Here is a 7744-nt window from a genome sequence, read left to right as displayed (position 1 = left end):
AGAGGCACATCCCTCTTTGGAATGTCTGATGATGTCAGCATCCTGCAAATATATCAGGTAAACAGAAATGACCCAGTAAAGCATATAGCGCTGACAGTGTGTGTTAGTGTGTATGTTTGTGGGGTTGTATGTGTGTGATTTCCTTTGAGAGGAGTAGCCTTTTTTGAGACTGGAAAAGACATTAAAAGAGGCACATCCCTCTTTGGAATGTCTGATAATGTCAGCATCCTACAAATATATCAGGTGAACAAAAGCCACCTAGTAAAGCATGTAGCATGCTGTGTTAATGCGTATTTCTCTAGTATCATAACATAGTTAGGTAGGGGTTTGAATCATGCAAGTGCTGACAGTGTGGGCGCATGTGTGTGATTTCCTTAGAGAGGAGTAGTCTTTTTTGAGACTGGGAAAACACATTAAAAGAGGCACATCCCTCTTTGGAATGTCTGATGATGTCAGCATCCTACAAATATATCAGGTGAACAGAAACCACCCAGTAAAGCATATAGTGCTGACAGTGTGTGTTAGTGTGTGTGTGTGGGGGGTGAGTATGTGTGTGATTTCCTTTGAGAGGAGTAGCCTTTTTTGAGACTGGGAAAACACATTAAAAGAGGCACATCCCTCTTTGGAATATCTGATGATGTCAGCATCCTACAAATATATAAGGTGAACAGAAACCACCCAGTAAAGCATATAGCGCTGACAGTGTGTGTGTGTGGGGGAGTGCGTATCTGTGTGATTTCCTTTGAGAGGAGTAGCCATTTTTGAGACTGGGAAAACACATTAAAAGAGGTACATCTCTCTTTGGAATGTCTCATGATGTTAGCATCCTACAAATATATCAGGTGAACATAAGTCACCCAGTAGTGCATGTAGCACGCTGTGTTAATGTGTATCGCTCTAGTATCATAACATAGCTAAGTTAGGTTGGGGTTTGAATCCTGCAAGTGCTGACAGTATGTATGTGATTGCCTTAGAGAGGAGTAGCCTTTTTGTGTTATTTCCTTTGAGAGGCGTAGCCTTTTTTGAGACTGGGAAAACACATTAAAACAGGCTCATCCCTCTTTGGAATGTCTGATGATGTCAGCATCCTACAAATATATCAGGTGAACAAAACCAACCCGGTAAAGCATGTAGTGTGCTGTGTTAATGCATATCTGTCTAGTATCATAACAAAGTAAGATAGGGGTTTGAATCATGCAAGTGCTGACAGTGTAGGTGCATGTGTGTGATTTCTCTTTCAGAAGAGTAGCCTTTTTTGAGACTGGGAAAACACATTAAAAGAGGCACATCCTTCTTTGGAATGTCTGATGATGTCAGCATCCTACAAATATATCAGGTGAACATAAACCACCCAGTAAAGCATGAAGCGCACTGTGTCAATGCATATCTCTACTAGTATCATAACAGGTAGAGGTTTGAATCATGCAAGTGCTGACAGTGTAGGCACATGTGTGTGATTTCCTTTGAGAGGAGTAGCCTTTTTTGAGACTTGGAAAACACATTAAAAGAGGCACATCCCTCTTTGGAATGTCTGATGATGTCAGCATCCTACAAATATATCAGGTGAACAAAAACTACCCAGGAAAGCATATAACGCACTGTATTAATGCGTATCTCTCTAATATCATAACATAGTTAGCTAGGAGCTGGAATCCTGCAAGCGCTGACAGTGTGTGTTAGTGTGTGGGGGGGGGGGTGTGTTTATGTGTGTAATTTCCTTTCAGAGAAGTAGCCTTTTTTGAGACTGGGAAAAGACATTAAAAGAGGCACATCCCTCTTCGGAATGTCTGATGATGTCAGCATCCTACAAATATATCAGGTGAACAGAAGCCACCCACTACAGCATATAGTGTGCTGTGTTAATGCGTATCTTTCTAGTGTCATAACATAGGTAGGGGTTTGAATCCTGTTAGTGTGTATATGTGCAGGAGCGTATGTGTGTGATTTCCTTTGAGAGGAGAAGCCTTTTTTTAGACTGGAAAAACATATTAAAAGAAGCACATCCCTCTTTGGAATGTCTGATGATGTCAGCATCCTACAAATATATCAGGTGAACAGAAACCACCCACTCTGTTAATGCGTATCTCTCTAGTATCATAACATAGTTAGGTAGGGGTTTGAATGCTGTTAGTGTGTGTGTGGGGGGCCGTGTGTTTGATTTCCTTTGAGTGGAGTAGCCTTTTTTGAGACTGGGAAAGCACATTAAAAGAGGCAAATCCCTCTTTGGAATGTCTGATGATGTCAGCATCCTACAAATATATGTGGTGAACAAAAGCCAACCAGTAAAGCATATAGCATGCTGTGTTAATGCATATTTATCTAGTATCATCACATAGTTAAGTAGGGGTTTGAATCCTACAAGCACTGACTATATGCGTGTGATTTCCTTTGAGAGGAGTAGCCTTTTTTGAGACTGGGAAAACACATTAAAAGAGACACATCCCTCTTTGGAATGTCTGATGATGTCAGAATCCTACAAATATATCAGGTGAACAGAAACCACCCAGTAAAGCATATAGCTCGCTGTGTTAATGCGTATTTCTCTAGTATCATAACATAGTTAGGTAGGAATTTGAATTCTGCAAGCGCTGACAGTGTGTGTGTGGTGGGGGTGTGTGTGTGATTTCCTTTGAGAGGAGTACCCTTTCTGGAGACTGGGAAAACACATTAAAAGAGGTACATCCCTCTTTGGAATGTCTGCTGATGCCAGCATCCTACAAATATTCAAGGAGAACAACCCCCCCCCCCAGTAAAGCATGTAGTGTGCTGTGTTATTGTGTATCTCTGTAATATCATAACATAGTTAGGAAGGGGTTTAAATCCTGCAAACGCTGACAGTGTGTGTTAGTGGGGGGGGGTGCGATTTCCTTTGTGAGGAGTAGCCTTTTTGGAGACTGGGAAAACACAATAAAAGAGATAATCCCTCTTTGGAGTGTCTGATGATGTCAGCATCCTACAAATATATCAGGAGAACCGAAACCACCCGGAAAAACATATAGCACGCCATGTTAATGCATATCTTTCTAGTATCGTAACATAGTTAGGTAGGGGCTTGAATCCTACAAATGCTGTGTGTGTGCCACAGGTGGTCAATGCAGTGTGGGTTTTGCTTTTACTACGGTATGACATATGATTAAAACAGTATGTCACACACATCGGTTAACTGCGTGGCAAATGAATATGTGTACATGTGACCTCAATCAGTACATAGGTGTGAAGCCTGCATACTACATGAATTCATTTGTTTCCTTCGACAGATTGTGCCGCTGCTTCTCAGATCATAGGTCACATATGTATGTATGCAACAAGCCCGGCCACTGTAGTGATCCATGGACAAGGTCATCTGTGCCACATACACCCATGACACGTATTATAGAGCACTGTGAGTGAGGGTAATTGCCTGGGGTATATGTCACACATGTTCATACACAACAACGACTGTCAGTAATGGACAGTCATTATAGGTGTACAACAGCCCTGTGGATATGCATGCAGGCTCCTAATGTGTTATGTGAAACACCAATGGCCCCCACAATACCTATGGATATGTGGATACCAAGGGACAGATGACATAACACGTGTCTGTCTGTACACATTGGTACCCAACATACATGTTGAGGGCTACCACCTATGTGGTACTGTCAGGATAGTATGTCTAGTAAATGTAGGTGACTATGCCATAGTTGGCTTATGACTATACAGCATTTATTGGACAACAGGTATCTGTCTGTATGATACCCTTGTGTAGGATATGCGTCCCATCCAGGGAATGCAGTGTAGGCCAATGCATGCATTTCCAGATGTGGATGGACATATCCCTAGTGTGTTTGCATGTACCTAAGAGGGCTATATGCCACACAGGTGGGGTCCCAGGAATGTGTGGCCATCAATACCACTGGTTACTGTTATAGTATAGTACCGGAAGGATCCAACTGTTACTGAGTTCCCTACAACTGTGTGTCATTTGTCAGGACATCATCTAATTATTGGTTATAGCCATGCTGTTGAGGTGGTGTATACTACCAGACTGCAGATCATTGACAGATATCAACAGTATCACCCACAGCATAGTGTCAACCCATGTCATATACATATGTGTACCCATGTTAGTACATATCTGTAGTAGAATGCATACTGGCCATCGAAAGATACCATGAGATGTTAACAATGTATACAACAGGGTGTGTCTAACATCCCATGAGTCCACTATGCACGTACATGCAGACAGTGCGCACACACCATGTTCACAGATGTACACCTGCTAATTTATAATGCACACATCACACACGTACTGTCCACTCACTAACACATGCTGGCAACACTGTACACTTCAGCCAAGTGGCACATGGGTGGACAATACATACTCAGACCTAACACTGGTGTAAACAATGCTACAATGACTATCAGAGCTGTGATGCATAATGCCTGCTCAGATATACCTACAAGGATATCAGTACACTTTCCTGTTGGCAATGTGCTACTATTGCTACACTGCTATAATGTCACCCTGTGCATCAGAACCATGTTAGCCTATTCCTGCATCAATGTGACAGATGACAGGAGGTGGCACAGGTGTCATCATATGCACAGGGTGTGTTGTTGGTTTGCCAGAGACCGGCATTGACCCATCCAATCGACATTTCTCTGTGTGTGTGTGTGTGTGTGTGTGTGTGTGTGTGTGTGTGTGTGTGTGTGTGTGTGTGAGGGACAACAGTACAGCATGGGCCAATGTTGATGCAATGTGTGTGTGTATGTGTGAGCCCTAGTTGTTTGGTTAATGTGTGTGTGTCTGCATGCACACAACTCCACCATGTGGCTGCCATATATGGGCGGTTGTTGGACAGCCACAGACTGTACCTGATAGGCTGTACAGATAACTGTCTCTGGCCTTGGACACGGTACCTGTGCCTGGCAGGGGTGCTACGGGCAGTATCGGGTACCAACCCTGACTGGGTGCTATCATCAGAGGCAGAGGTATGATGACTGGACCCATGTCCCTGCTTGGACTGGCCAGTGCCATGTGCACGTGGTCTAGTAGGATGGTCAATGGACAGGCCAATCCCAGCATTGCTGGGGCTGCTATTGCTACTACGGGAGCGGCTGTGATCCTTGGTCCATCTGTGACGACTGCCAGCTGATGCTGTTGCTGGCATGCATCCGCGTCGGCTTCCCATCCATCCCACATGGTCCGGGCTCATGGCTAACACATTGTGGAGGACACCTAATGTCTCCCTCCAATGGCTATCAATGACCTCGGTGTAATTCCGGATGGCACCGGCAAGGTCACAGATGCTGTCATTGATAGCAGTGTAATGGGCCCTCTGCGCCCTTAGTCCCTGTCGGGTGTACCGTTCCATACGTGCCTATGCCTGCATTACAGCCCGGAACATACTGGAGGTTGTAATACCTCTGGGGGCATGTCTGCCAGGGGCAATACATCCAGTGGTGCTCCCCTGAGAACCCCTGGACATCTGCCTATGTGGTACCATTCCAGTAATTCGGCTATGGCTGCTGTGAGGGGATGCACGTGCCATGGGTACCACACTCTCCTGGTCAGTGCCAACTGTATGCTGTCCCTTAGCTAAGGCCATTGGTGATGAGGGATGTATTGGCAGTATGAGTGTGCACATAGATGGGGTTGAATGCTGTGTACTGTCGATTGCTGGACCAATGACAGACCCTGACAGACCTTCCTGTACCACAATACATGTCTCATCATCTCCACTATTAGTGACAGTGACATCAGGTTCCTTGCTGCATTCAGACACCCCTAACTCAGCACCTGTGGAAGGAAGACAGGAAACACACTTCACAACTGGTACTTGATGTTAGCACACATGCACACATGCACACATTAGCACATGCACACATGCACACATGAGCACATGCACACATGCGCACATGCACACATGAGCACATGCACACATGAGCACATATACACATGAGCACATGCACACATGAACACAAATACACTGATCACCACCGCATATACACACACACACCAGCAATCCAACACATACACAATAGTGGGTGAAGGTGGGTGACAGTATCACAGGGCAAACAGTTACCTCAAACGTGTCAGCATGCAGAATATGTGTTGCTCAAGACCATGCAGTGCAAGTGTTGATGGCCCTATTTAATGACATTATACATGGCTGTGATGCATGTGTGTAGTTGTTCAGTGATTGACTACACCCCGGAACACAATGTGTACATGGTCACAACATTGCTGTGCAAGTATTATCTGCTCTTCAATGTCCTGTGCACCATCACTCAATGGTATACATACCATGGCTGCATGTGTTATATGTGTGACATATAGATTGCCATGTCTGCTTACAGTGTCTGTGTCCATAACGAATAATAGTGGGCACAGGTGTAGCAAATGCATGCAATGTACAGACATGGGATGAGTGGTGCATGTAGATGTGAAGTAATCCCGATGCTCGACATGGCCATTGTACAGTGGTTATGGTGAGTGTGGGACATATTGCAGATATGTCGGTGCCAGCCATGACATGGTATGCTACACGACTGCAACATTAAACACCACACATACCCAATGTGTGTCATGTGACCTATACACCCAATAGCATTCCAGGACATATATGTGACTCTTTGTACAGATGGCGACAGCTGTGCATATTGTGTATACTGGCATATGTAAGCACACACACAACATGCTATGCACATTGTGTATAGGTGCATATGTTTGCACACACACAACAATGAGGTGCAAAGCAAAGACCGCTATGTGTAGTACTGTGGTCACTGCAACTGGATGGGGTGTACTACCATGTGCCATTCATCATCATCATCATCATCATGCAACTTGTGGTCACTCATTGTTAGGAAAATATGTATTATTGTGTGTATTAGCAATATGTTAGTGCATTTAGAAGCTTGAAAAGAGTTAACACATTCATTCTATTTCATACTGCATAAATCTGTACAAACTGCAGTTGCTTTCTGACCTTGTACTGTTAGCTAAAATCTTGCTTGTGCCTTGGAAATTTACTGAGAAGCAGGTGATTTTCTGCTTGTGTTAGGAAAATAATGAATAGAACAATACTACCTATATGAAACTTAGGCAAGAAGTTCCGCTGTGCCATGAGAAAATACACAGCTGTAGAAGTTACAGATAATTAGTACAAAGCCTTCTTGAAAATATGAACTGCAATCAGCATTTGCTTGTATCTGTATTAGAGAAGTACCTTGAAAAGTAACACTGTACAATAGATGCTTGTAAACGGATTAATAGTCACCAAGGCCAGGTTGTTTTCTGAAAAGTTTCTCACAAATCTAGTCATGTCAGCAGAAAATCTGAAGTAACATCTGCTGTAGAACAATGCTAAAAGTTGTGTTTGATTACGTCAGCTTAGTAGGCCATGTCTTGTAAAATAGTATAATAATGAACATACTTCCTGTTAGTAGTTAGACAAATCCTTGTGTTTGCATGTTTTTGTCTCCTTGCTGCAAGTAAATTAAAGTTCCTTAACTGAACCTTATGTGTATTGGTCTTTGAAGTTTTTTCCTTTGACAGATTGGTCCTTCGGACTGGAAACCTTCACTTTGTCTCGGATCAGACAGGCCAGGTGGCTTGAAACACAAAACACTACCGGTCCCTCTATGGTTACCCCATTTACCTTTATCATGATGATGATGTTGCACACAGTACATTGATGGAGTACTGTTCACACATAATGACTGGACAGGTACTGTTGTGTTAATGTACATTACATGC

The sequence above is a fragment of the Protopterus annectens genome, chromosome 6.part0 (assembly GCF_019279795.1).
Source record: "Protopterus annectens isolate FY-2018-M chromosome 6.part0, PAN1.0, whole genome shotgun sequence".
In the NCBI taxonomy this organism is placed as follows: domain Eukaryota; kingdom Metazoa; phylum Chordata; order Ceratodontiformes; family Protopteridae; genus Protopterus; species Protopterus annectens.
The sequence above is the reverse complement of the archived record's forward strand: the minus strand, read 5'-3'. Positions refer to the sequence as shown.